We start from the raw sequence: 13,480 nt of genomic DNA on the forward strand, positions 1-13,480 counted from the left end.
TGTTTTGGTTTTTTCCTGGTTTAGTTTGGTGTCATAGAATGAGTTTGGCAGAACTCCTTCCTCCTTTTTTGAATAGTTTATGTAGAATAGGAATTAATTGTTCTTTTCATGTTTGGGAAAATTCACTTGTAAATCCATCCGGACCTGGAGACTTTTTTTTTAGGCAGTTTATTAATGGTTTCTTTAAATTCTTATTCTTGAATGGGGTTATTTAAGTAATTTATTATCTCTTCTATTAAACTGGGCAGTTTGTATTTTTGTAAATATTTATCCATTTTATTGGCATACAGTTTGGCAAGGTAGTTCTGAATTATCTCTTTGATTTCCTCCTCATTGGTGGTTAGTTCAGCCTTTTCATTTTTAATAATGTTGATTTGGTTATCTTCTTTCCCTTTTTATTCAGATTAAGTTTTGTCTATAATATTGTCTTTTTCATAAAATCAACTCAGTTTTATATATGAGATCAATAGTTTTCTTACTTTCAATTTTATTAATCTCTCTCTTGATTTTCACAATTTCTAATTTGGTATTTATAATTTGTTCTTTTTTTCTAGCTGTTTGTAGTTGCATAACCAATTCATTTATCTCCTCTTGCTTTCTTTTATTCAAATTCATTTAGAGATATAAATTTTGCCCTCAAAACTGCCTTGGCTGCATCCCATAGATTTTGGTATGATATCTAATTATGATCATTTTCTTGTACATAATTATTGATTATTTCTATTATATCCTTTTTTGATGCACCATTATTTAAGATAAAATTATTTAATTTACCAATAGTTCTTGGTTTATCTTTCTATGACTGCTCAGAAAAAGGTATATTCTTTTCTATCCCCATTACATTTTCTCTAGAGGTCTATCATATCTAAATTTTCTAAGATTTAATTCACCATCTTAACTTCCTTCTTGTTTGTTTTTTTGTTCTTTTTATCTAGTTATGAGAGAGGAAGGTTTCTCATTATTAAAGTTTTGTTGTCTATGTCTCCTTGTAATTCACTCAGGTTTTCCTCTAGAAATCTGGATGCTATACCACTAGCTTCAATCATGTTTAGTAATGATATATCTTCATTATCAATGGTGCTATTAAAGAATATATAGCTTCTTTCTTTATCCCTTTTAATTAGAATGATTTTTGCTTTTACTTTGTCTGAGATTAGGATAGCTACCCAGATTTTTTTTTTTTACTTCAGGAGAGGCATAATGTATTTTGCTTTAGTCTTTTACCTTTAACCTGTGTATATCTTTCTGCTTCAAATGTGTTTCTTGTAGGCAACATATTCTAGGATTCTGGTTTTTACTCCATTCTGCCATCTGCTTCCATTCTATGGGACAGTTCATCCCATTGTCATTTACAATTAAGATTACATTCTACATTTTCCTCTATGCTATCTTTCTCCATTTATAGTTACCTCTTTCCTTTTCTCTTACTGATCCTCACAAAAATTTTTACTACCTTTCCCCTTAGACTTTTCTTTTAAAAATTTAACTTGTACCTTTTTTCCCTTTTATCAGTCCCTTCTTCCCTTATCTTTCCCTTTCCCAGCCCCACCCCCTTCCTTGTAAATTAAGTTGTATTTATTTTTAGGTTTTTGCAAGGCAGTGGGGTTAAATGGCTTGTCCAAGGCCACAGAGCTAGGTAATTATTAAGTGTCTGAGGCTGGATTTGAACTCAGGTATTCCCAACTCCAGGACTGGTGCTCTATCCACTAGGGCTCTGGCCACCCCTAAGTTGGATTTTTTAAACCCAAGCATCTTATTCCCTCACTGTGCTGCTAAATCTATGGAAAAGAATTTACTTAGTATTCACATTCTCCCTTCTTTCCCCTTTAAAATTATAAATCTTTATGCCTCTTTCCCTTGGGGCCATTTATCTCTCTAATGTTACTAATTAGGTAATGTCAATCACACTTTGATTATATGATTGCTTGATAAGCTCCTATTGTTATCATGATATCATCACAGATTGTTTACTTGATTGCTTGATAAACAGTAATGACTCAAATTGCTTCAAATTGTAATCATAATCATCTTTCACCTTACTCCCTTTTCAAGAATCTTTCAAGTACACACAATCTTCCTCAGGAACCAAAGTATCATCAAAAGCCATGTCATTTCTTGAACTATTTGTGCCCTTCCCCCACGCCCAGGCCAAATTTCGTTCACATTTTACCTCCCCCACTCCCAGCCCAAGGTACATAACATCTTGTAAAGTGAAGCAAGACCTTTTCTCTCTCCCTCTTTAACCACTGTCTCCTCCTGGGGTGCTTAACCCCTTGTTAAGTGAAGTACCTGGTAATCAAACCTTGATCTAATTAACTGTAAGAATCTTAAACATCTCTAAGTACTGGGAGGCTCTGGAGGTCTCACCTCCTTGCCATTACAAAAAGAACTGATATGAATATTTTGGAACATGTAGGTCATTTCCCATTTTTTATAATTTCTTCTGAGGTTCTGTATATTTTGTGAGTTATTTTTTCCATCTAGATGTGAATGGCATTGTCCATAACAGTTCTCTCAGGATTGTTCTAGATTACTGAATTGCTGCAAGTAGCTGCAACCATCATAGTTGGTCAACTCCTGATGTGGTCATTTCTGTGTAAAATGGTCTAATGGCTCTGCTCCTTTCATTCAGCATCAGTTTCTGTAATTCTTTCCATGCTTCTCTGGAGCCAAAGCATTCATAAAGGGACATTTTATATCTCTAGATGCATACATGAATAAAATAGAGAAAAAGGAGTTTGATGAATTGAGTTTGCAACTAAAAAAGCTAGAAAAAGAACAAAATAAAGATACCCAATTAAATATCAAATTTGAAATTCTGAAAATCAAGGAGAGATTAATAAAATTGAAAGTAAGAAAACTATCTATTAAATAAAAGGAAGAGTTAGTTTGCCTTGGGGCATAGATTTCTAAGTATTTAATGCTATCTACACTTACTTTAAATGGAAACCAATGAGATTTGGTATTCTGGGAAAAAAAATAGAGTAATGGATCAGTGGATTAGGTTAACATCAAAAGAAAAAGTAGTAAATAACTAAAGTCATCTTCTGTTTGAGAAACCCAAAACATTAACATCTGGCATGAGAACTTAGTATGTGATAAATTTTTTTGGAATAACTAAAAAACAGAATGGCAAAAGCTAAAATAAGGTCAAAATGGGTACAGGGTTTAGAGTCATAAAGTGTGACACCACAAAACACTTAACAGACCAAGAAATCCTCTAGCTGTCAGATCTATGGAAAGGGGAGAAATTTATTACCAGACAAGATATAGAATACATTATAAATTACAAAGTGAATGATTTTGACTATTTTAAATTAAATAGTTTTTGCAGGACTAAAAAAATTCTGCCAGCATTAGAAAGAAAACAGGAAGCTAGGAAACAATTTTCACACTTAGGGATGAAAGTTCTCATTTCTAAAATATATAGATAATTGAATCAAATTTATGACCTTACAAATCACTCCACAATTTATAAATTGTCAAAGGATATGAAGTTTTCAAGTGAAGAAATTGAAGATATATATATATATATATATATATATATATATATATATATATATACATATATATGCATATAAAAATGCTCTAAATCATTATTGATTAGACAAGTGTTTATTAAAATAATTATGAGTTATTACCTCACACCTATGTGATTGTTTAAGTTTGACAAAAATGGAAAATGATCGATGTTGAGGATGTTTTGGGAGGACTGGTTATTAATGCTTTGGAGGTAAAGTTGTGAACTGATCCAGCCATTCTTGAGAGCAATATGGGACTATGCCCAAAGACCAATTGACCTGATGACCCTTTGGACCAGTAATTCTAATACCAGGTTAATATCCAGGTGAAATAATACAAAATGGAAAATCATACTTGCACCAAAATATTGATAGCAACTCTTTTTGAGGTGGCAAACAATTGGAAATTGAGGGGATGCCCATGAATTAAAGTACATTTGAACAAGTTATGGTATATGAATGTTAAAGCACACTATTGTTCCAAATGAAACCCTAAATGGTCAGGTTCTAGAGAAGTATAGAATGAATTACAGGATTCGAAGATGAGGGAAGGGAACATGAAAATTCTACACATTAATAATTGAGTTGATCTATTTTGATGAATGCAGCTCATTTCAGCAGTTCAGAGAGTAAGGACAACTGTATTAATCCAACTTTGCACAATTCTATCCTCATTCAGAGGAAGAAAAACAAAACAAAAATGAAACCCTAAACATTACATTATTTTTTAAAATTTTCTTATGTATTTATTTCCCTTAATCCTATTTCCTCATACCAAAAATACTAATTTGTAAACATGTTTAGCACAAATGTGTTGTGTACAATATTCATCTATCTGTTCACTGCTGAGGGCAAGGGGGTGGGAAGGAAAAGGTTAAAGAAAAGAAATTTACATAAAATATGAAAATGCTTATGAATGAATTTCAAAAAACTTCAAAAAACATGTATCTGAAAAAATAAAATATCAATAGAAAATAAATTTCCTAAGAAAAATTTTAAAAATATTTTAGAATTGATTATACAGCATGAGAAACACTGGCATAAGACTCCCAGGGTGTAGTTCATCAGAGAGGATGCTCACTCCATGGAAAAGTCATACTTGAAGCAGCTTAAAGAAACATGAAATAAGTAGACTTAGAGTAAATACCCCAAGTGTTCACATGAACTATTTGTGCATGACTTAAGGCAAAGCATTTCAAGCAGGTATTGGAATAGTTGGACACACTGTAATTTGCCTCTAACATAATGATGCCATTTGATCTTCTTCAATAATGAAGAACAAAAATCACCAATGGGTAAATTTTAAAATCTAGCTTTCTGGCCATAGGGAATTTCATTAATAGGAATATGTGTGAATAGAAGGGGTATTGGGTCTGATATCTATATTCCACCAAACTACCTTGCAAGAATATCTGGTTTGATGTCCAGAGACTGAGCTTTTATGTCACAGCTAAAATCAAAGAGAAAGCACTTTGTAGTTTTGTGAGAGAAGAAGGGAGGGGCTCTTAGGGAAGGTAAGTCAATACTATATCCCAATTACCAAACTTCCAACCAGTTATGTTATTTCCTGTGCCTCAGCTCTTTAACCAATCCTGTTGTCCTTAATTCCATTCCATCACCTACTCTGTTCTGTTCTTTTTTTTTGCTTCTCTACTCCCCAAAGCCTATATAAAGGATACTGTCCTCTTCCTCAGGGTCTTTGGTATTAATGAATGCAATCCATTGACCTAATTACTGATGGGCAGAATGCCTTTGCTAACAAAAGTTATCATGCTCAAAGATCAGTCTCATTTCACTCTTTTATTAAAATTCAATCACAACATGCCAAAAATTAGAAATTGAGGGACTACTCATAAATTGGGAAATGGCCAAAGAAGTTACTGTAGTAGTATAAGATGTGAATGAAAGAAAAAGAAAGAAAAATGCATGCTATTGTGGTTGATTTGAAAGGAATAGGAAGTGATATAAAATATTTTTCATTTGCAATTTTTATTATTCTATGTAATAAAAATGTTGATTTTATTTCTAAATTAAATTATAAGCAGAATGCTTTCAGAAAACATTAGTAGACTTACATAATCTCATGCAAAATGAAGTAAGCAAAATGTAGAGAACATTGTAGATAATTATAGCAATTATTGTATAATAATTAAGTGTGAATAACTTAGTAGTTCTTATCAATAAAATAATACCAGAAAATTCCAAAGTATATGGGACAAAAATTATCTCCACCTAAAGAGAAAGAACTGATCACTTTTTTCATGTCCTTTAATTTTCTTTCTTTTTTAACAAAGCTAATATGAAAATGTTTTGCATAATTTCACATAATACTATATTTCTTACACACCTTTCCTAGAGTAGGCAAAATATGAGTATGAGGGAAAGAATTCAGATTTTTTTCTTAATGAATTTTAAAAACATAAATTATAAATATTTTTTAAAAATATATCCACTCAAATAGATTCAATAAAGCATAGTTCAAATGAAAAAGGATAGAACTTGAGACCGTTAAAAAAAATCACACAAGACAAGATCAGGAAAAATGTGAGAAAAAAAATTCATAATCCAAAAAGTCATAATATAGGTTCCCCTTAACTTTAGGGGACAAATAAAAAGAAAATAAAACATCCATTATTCAAAGTGCAACATTTGAATCCATATGTGTAATTGAAGCTTTATGGCACGATTCCTATTTCTGTAATATGACTGGAGAGGAAACATATTATTCTAAGCCTGAAAAAGAAGATAAATAAAAGAGCTGAAACATGGTGGCAAATTCTTCCATGGTCTAAACAATTAAGACACTGTACTCGGGTTCAGAAATTAAGCATAAAAAAGGACGAAGAATGGTGGAGATTTAAGGAAAAATCAATGAAACAAATGTTCTTTGTAAACAGAATTTGCCATGAAATATCCAAAGCAATGAGAAATATAGGAAATTGATCAAAATATAACACAGAAGACTCATATGGTAGTGGTATAGGCATTTTTAATACAATATCTGTTCTGCACAACAAACATGTCAACTTTTCAAAAGTTAAAGAACACTTCTTTTATTTTAACTAATATAAAATTATAAGGAAAGATTGTATTTCTATTCATCACTTTTCTATGTAGCTCTTCTCAAAAATTACAAAGGCATGAATTGTTTTGCAATTCTTTTCTTTTGTCATGGACAAATGATTTATAATTTTCTGTAGATTGTGAATCTTGGTGGGGGACAGTGGTCGGAATAAAAATGAATTTTAAATTTAATACAATGGATACTGAAATATTTATATGACTGTAAAATGATATAAAGACCTAGATATCATAGAGTCCTAAAATGTCACTCATTTCCCTATGGTTGTACTAATAAGCTAGAAGTAAGCTATTCAGAGACTTAAGGGATATCATACTGAATGTCTGTAGAAACACTCTAGAGAATTATTGTTCTGTGATTCTCAGAAGATGCCTGAAAAGGAGAGGGCTTATATCCCTAAAGGAAAATAAAATTTCAGCATCTGCCAAGTATTTAAGCATCAGAGGAAATCCAGATTCTAAGAAACCTGACTCTTCATAGAGTGAATGCTATAGTCAAAGTAGAAAAACATATTAAATCATAGATAAGGGAGTTCTAAGGGATCCTACTGCAGTATACTTGCAGTTATTTAGAAAATGGTGAGATCATATTGGAACCAGAAATTAGAAGAAGGATTAACAGGATTTTTTCTTACCTCTTCATGATTCAATTTTGTATCAGTCTCCTCTACTTTAAAAAGTTATTGCATAGTAACCACATAATCTGACCCTCAAATAATGAATTGAAGAATTAAATGGATTACAAGGTATGAACTTTCATTTTCTCTTATGAATTTATATGCATAAGTATCTTTATAACTAAGATTGCAAAAAAACATTTTACCATCAATCTGAAATGATTAGAGATAGATTAAAAACATTTGAGTAAATATAGAGATTGTTTCTAACAACTGGTATGTGACTATGAGCAAGGACAAGATATGAAAATAAGGGCAAATTGTAGATGAAATTGAAGAGAAAGTGAAAATAGCTTTAGTGATCTTTGTACTTCCACTGCATTTTCTCCTAAATTTTGACATTTTTCTTCTCTTATTTTTAATACTACACACTCCTTATTTTGCTCTTTTATGACCTGATAAGACTTCAAAGTTGACTCCCTTTTCCCAATTGCCACCTCACCCTTTAACTTCCTTTGTGATAAGTTTCAAAATTAGATATCCATTCACAATAACATTTCTTCAAAACATTCATTTAGGCACTTGATCTGAAACAAGTGTAAATAACAAAAACAAAAAAAGGATATTCAATTTAATTAGTTTTCATTATATAATTTCAGGTAGTATAATACACCATAGTTAAACATTTCAGTAAGTTAGGAATTATATTGTGGAGCACAAGGAGCTTTCCAATGCTTCGTAAAACCTATAAATTAAAGAATCATTGGAAGGCCGAATACAATCAATCAACAGGCATTTATTAAGGTTTTACTTTAGGAATATCATTGTTCTGTGGTTACAAAGACAAAAATATAAACATTCCTTAATTTCAAATGCTTTAAATACTATTTCATAGAACCATAATATATTCATGTTAGGTATATTAAAAAGAATGCTAAACAGATGAAAGGAGATGACTTCAAAGGAAAAATCAAGGAGTTGGTATAATCAGAATAAATATCTCATTGAGAACAGGACACTTTAGATAAGACATGAAAAATTTGAAATTCTAGAACACTGAATTCAGGAGGAAATTCTTATCTGTATTGGGAATCAAAAGTAAAAAAGTCAAAAATCTGAGAAATATTATGGCATTTCAAGAGAATAATAGAAATTCAATTGGATCACACTATAGGGGGACTACAAAAGAATGATGTACCATATGACTAAGATGAAAATTTGAGTCTTGATTCTCAAAATATTACCAACAGAGATGATTATAATTAATCCTAGAATTATTAGAGGATACCTGATTTTATTGAAGGGTCTAGAAATATTTTGAGATTTTGCTTTAGGAACACCAGTTTGGCATGCCAGTTTATCAAGAGGGGTAAGATCTAAATCTGGGACCCTAATTAAAAGGCTATTGAGAGATCTTAGTGATAGATAAACAGAGACTGATTGATGGTAGGAACTAAGTAAATGAGAGGAACAGAGACAATATGAGAAGTAGAAATAGAATGCACAAGATTTAAAAACATATTGGATGTCTATGATAAGAGTGGGATAATAGCGAAGTTCTGGATTTGGGTGATAGAAAAAATGATTGCCCCTGGATAGAAGTGAGAAACTTCAGAAGTAAAGGGTTCTTTTAGAATGATGGGGTGAAAGAGTGGGGAGAGTTAGAAGAGAAAATCATTTCTCTTTTGAACATGTTGAGTGTGTTTTCTATAGCATTTCAACGTTGAAATGTCCAATAGGGAGTTGATGTTGTAACACTGCTGCTCAGCAAAGTAATTAGTTCAGGAAATATAGATGTAGGATTGATCACATAGATAAGCCTATGTGAAATGATTAGGTCAAAAAAGCACATCCAGGTAGGGCATAAAAGAGAGCCTATAAGCAAACAAAACAAACAAAACAAAATAAAATTTTGGCACCTTCTCATACTTAACATGTTGTGAGAATAAATCAGCAAGACAAACTATGAATGAAGTATAAAGTAAGTACAAATAGCACCAAAAGGAAGCATGTACAGAAAAATTCAGAGAGAAGACTATAAAAAAGGAGGTTGCCAGCAGTTTTTAAGTACCTCATTTAAGTACCTCATTTAGTAAGTAAGACTAAAGGCAATCAGATCCATAAATTAACAAACCAATTGTTGATATGGGAAAGGATCATTAAGAGACTAATAATGTAATGTAGCAGATGATAACAGGATCAGGAAGTATGATGCTGTTGAATTCCAAAATTGTAGACAGTATTATTTTAGATTACATTGAGAAAGTAAAGATAACTTTTTGAATGTTGTAAAATGTAATGAAGGGTTTTTTTTTGAGACTGGAAAAAATATAGCCATGTTTTAAGTAACAAGGGAGAAATTAGTAGATAGGAAAAAAATTAGAAGTAGAGAAAAGAATGAAGATAATTAACACTGTAAAGGATCATAGGTAAGGATTGTTTACCTTTTGATCAGAGACTCATCACCTCACATCAACCTCTAGGAGTAAAGGAAGAGAGAATAGACCATGTCAAGGAATTTTGATTGAAAAAGGTGAAAAAAGAAAATCTCAACATGAAGAATCTCCATTGTCTAAAAGAAGTACTAAAGGAACTAAATGAAACTATGAGAGTTTTTTGATAGAGTATAGAAATTTAAAGAAAGTAGATAAGATTTGGAAAAGGAAAACTCAAGAATGTGATGAGACAAAAGTGATTGGGGGGGATTAACATTGGACCCAGTTAATAATTTTTTTTACTGTCATCAGCTCTATTCACACAGCACATAAGCAGGATTAAGGAGGTGAATTCAGGAATAACCACAAATTAATTTTAATAGGTGTGGAGTGCAATTATTTAAGAAAGCAAGAGATTTAAGAGGTGACAAAAATAGTTGAGTACAGGGTACCAATTAGGAAAGTTAAGGCAGATCAGGGCAATTGTCAAGGAAAGTACTGAGGAATATACAGACTGAAAGTCCAAGGAAAGATATAGAACGTGATTCGGATGAATAAGGCTTGAACATTTTTAGTAAAAATATCAAAATTTCAAATTCAATTGCACATGAAAATCAGCACTTAAGATTTTAAAAGGTATTAATATTGAGAACATAGAACATTTTGTTTTCTGAACTTAACCTTTCCATTCCTGCTTCTCGAAATTTGATAGCAATATTTGTCCTACCTCCTTCAAAAACCTAAATATTACTGCCCAAAGAGATCCAGTCAACTGTTTAAAATATACCTCACTGCATAAGGTGTTTTTACCTACTTAAGCACAAACACATACAAATGTATATCTGCCAGATGTTAACTCACACTCTCATATATCACTAAACTATTTGTTTTATTCTAATATGTGTATCTCATTCTATTTAATATTGCAAATCTTTCTTGTTTACATAAGTCTAGATGTTTCATATGGCCTACAATTGGACAATGTTGAATTATATGACTTTACAGGTCTAGAAAAGAGATTCTGTATAGAAAAATTTTTTAAAAACTTTGTTGAAAATTATGATTGAAACATTCTGATTAGTAATTCCTTTGTCTTATGTATGTGGTATATGTTTTTTTCTGTCTATCTTGAATGAGGACAGAGGTTCCATTAAGCATGCCTTTCTTTGTTAAATTATAATTTTAGGACTATAGATGATAATAACAGGTAATATTTACATGCACTTATTTGCAAAGTAGTATACTAAGAGATTTACAATTTTTATTTCATTTGACACCAACTCCTATTTTACCAATGTGGAGCAAAAAATTAAGTGATTCGTCAAGGATTCCAAAGCTAGTAAGTGTTTGAGCCCGGATTTATGAGCCTGGATTTAAACTCAGGTCTTTCTAACTATAGGTTTGATACTTTACCCACTGTTCCATCTAACTGCTTGGAGAGAGACAGGTCTTTTTGCCTAAGCAATATGAAAAGTATGCTAAAGGGGCAATTATTCTCCATTCTGCTTTCATTAAACAAAGAAAGTATAAAAGATTCACCAGAGACAAACGTGATTTGGGAATTAGTTCTCCGGTTGGCAAGGGATTTGCTTTTTAACTTGGCTTTTGTGAATCACCAGTATTACAGTATTTGATTAGTGTGAGTATAAAATTAAAATGGCCCAGATTGGTGTCAAATTCATGATACTGACTTCATTGTTCTGATAATTCTCTGATTCTGGGATAATGAAGATGACACCATGATAATGCCTTGGTTGAGTTACCCATGCTAGGCAGTGAACATCATAAAATATTGATAGAGAAAAAAATCTCTATCGCTAACAATCTTGAAATTGGAAAGAAAGGGATGAGTGGGGCAGAACCAAGTTGGTAGAGAGAAGCTAGAAAGCTCCCTGAGCTTTTCCCAGTTTTGTTCTGAAACAGCTTCCAATGAAACCTCTAAAAATACTACAGAGTCACAAAAATACATTGTGAAACAACTTTTTGCTCAAGATGAACTTCAGGAACTTCAGGAAAGGACTATCTAACTTGGGTAAAAGAGGGTGGCAGAACAGATAGGAAATGGAAAAGTTAGTAGAATACTCTTAGCCACAGCATAGAACAGTAACTGAGATATCTGACTTTGACTAACAGTGCTACAGAACGCCAGCAGTGATGGCTCTAACCCCAGAGCAGAAGACATTCTAAAAATCATGGAAATCCAGTGCAATTAGGTAGGACTGGGTTTGGACTACCCTAACACAGGGAGCAAGTCACCAGTACCAGAAGCCATATTCAAGAAAGCCTATGACCAGACCCCTAACAGAAATCAAATGAGCATATCAAAAGATGCTTAAAAAGATTTTCACAAAATATCGCACCCATTCCTATTAAAAACACTAGAGAGATAAGAAATAGTTGGGTAATATTTACCTCTATCTATCAGCAAGTGTAATACATAATGAGGATATATACTAAAAGCATTCCTGGTAATATCAGGAATGAAACAAGGGTGCCCATTATCACTATTATTCAAAATTGTATTAGAAATGATAACTTTAACAATAAGAGAAGAAAAAGGAATGGCAATGAGGAAACAAAGTTCTCACTCTTTTAAACTCTCACTTTTTTGCTGATTGTCGAATGTCATGTTTAGAGAATCCTAGAGAATCAATTAAAAATTACTTGAAACAATTAACAATTTTAACAAAATTGTAGAATATAAAATAAACCCATATAAATCATCAGCATTTCTATCCATTACCAACAAAATCCATCTGCAAGAGATAGAAAAATTATATTCAAAACAACTGGAAACAACATAAAATACTTGGAAGTCTAGTTGCCAAGAAAAACCCAGGTGCTATATGAATACAATGACAATACTCTTCATGCAAATAAAACCATATGCAAACAATATCAGTGGCTCATGGGTAAGCCAAGACAATAAAAAAATGCCAGTTTGTACCTAAGATTAACTTCCTTTTACAGCGCCATAACAATCAAATGACCAACAAAAATATTTTTTAGAGCTAGGAAAAAATAAAGATAAAATTTATCTGGAAGAACAAATAAACAAAAGTATCAAAGGAATTACTGAGGAAAAATGCAATGGAAGAATGGCCTAATGATATCAGATCTAAAATTATATTATGAAACTGCATTTATCAAATCTATTTCAAATTGGCTAAGAAATAGAATGGTGAATCAGTGGAAGACATTAGTTTCAAGAGGTACAGTATTAAATACTGCTTGATAACCCAAAGATTGCAGCCTCTGAAAAGAAGAAATCATTATTTGACTAAAAATTCTGGGAAAACTGGAACTAGCTTGGCAGATACTTGGCAGAGACAAATATCTCACACTATATACAAAGATAAGATTAAAATGGGTAGATTATTTAGACATAAATGGTGACTTTATAAAACAATTAGAATGGCAGGAATTATTTACCTATTAGATCCCAGAGAGAGAAGGAGAATTTATGACCAAATGGAAGATTTGGGAACATTATGAAATTCAAAATAGATCATTTTGATGACATTAAATTGAAAAGATTTTGCAACATCAAAAAAGATTAGATGGAAAGCAGAAAACTGAGAAACTTTAAAAACCACCGTTTCTGATAAAGAACTCATTTATATATAAAGAGAACTGAGTTAAATTTATAAAAGTACAACTTATTCCCCAACTGAAAAATAATTAAAGGATATTAATAAGCTATTTTCATATGAAGAAGCCAAAGCTAGCTATAATCATAAGGAAAATCTCTAAATCACTATTAATTAAAACAACTTTGAGGAACACTTCACACATTTCAAATTGACTAATATGACAGAAAATCAAA

Source organism: Macrotis lagotis, chromosome 5, assembly GCF_037893015.1.
Source record: "Macrotis lagotis isolate mMagLag1 chromosome 5, bilby.v1.9.chrom.fasta, whole genome shotgun sequence".
Taxonomy (NCBI): domain Eukaryota; kingdom Metazoa; phylum Chordata; class Mammalia; order Peramelemorphia; family Peramelidae; genus Macrotis; species Macrotis lagotis.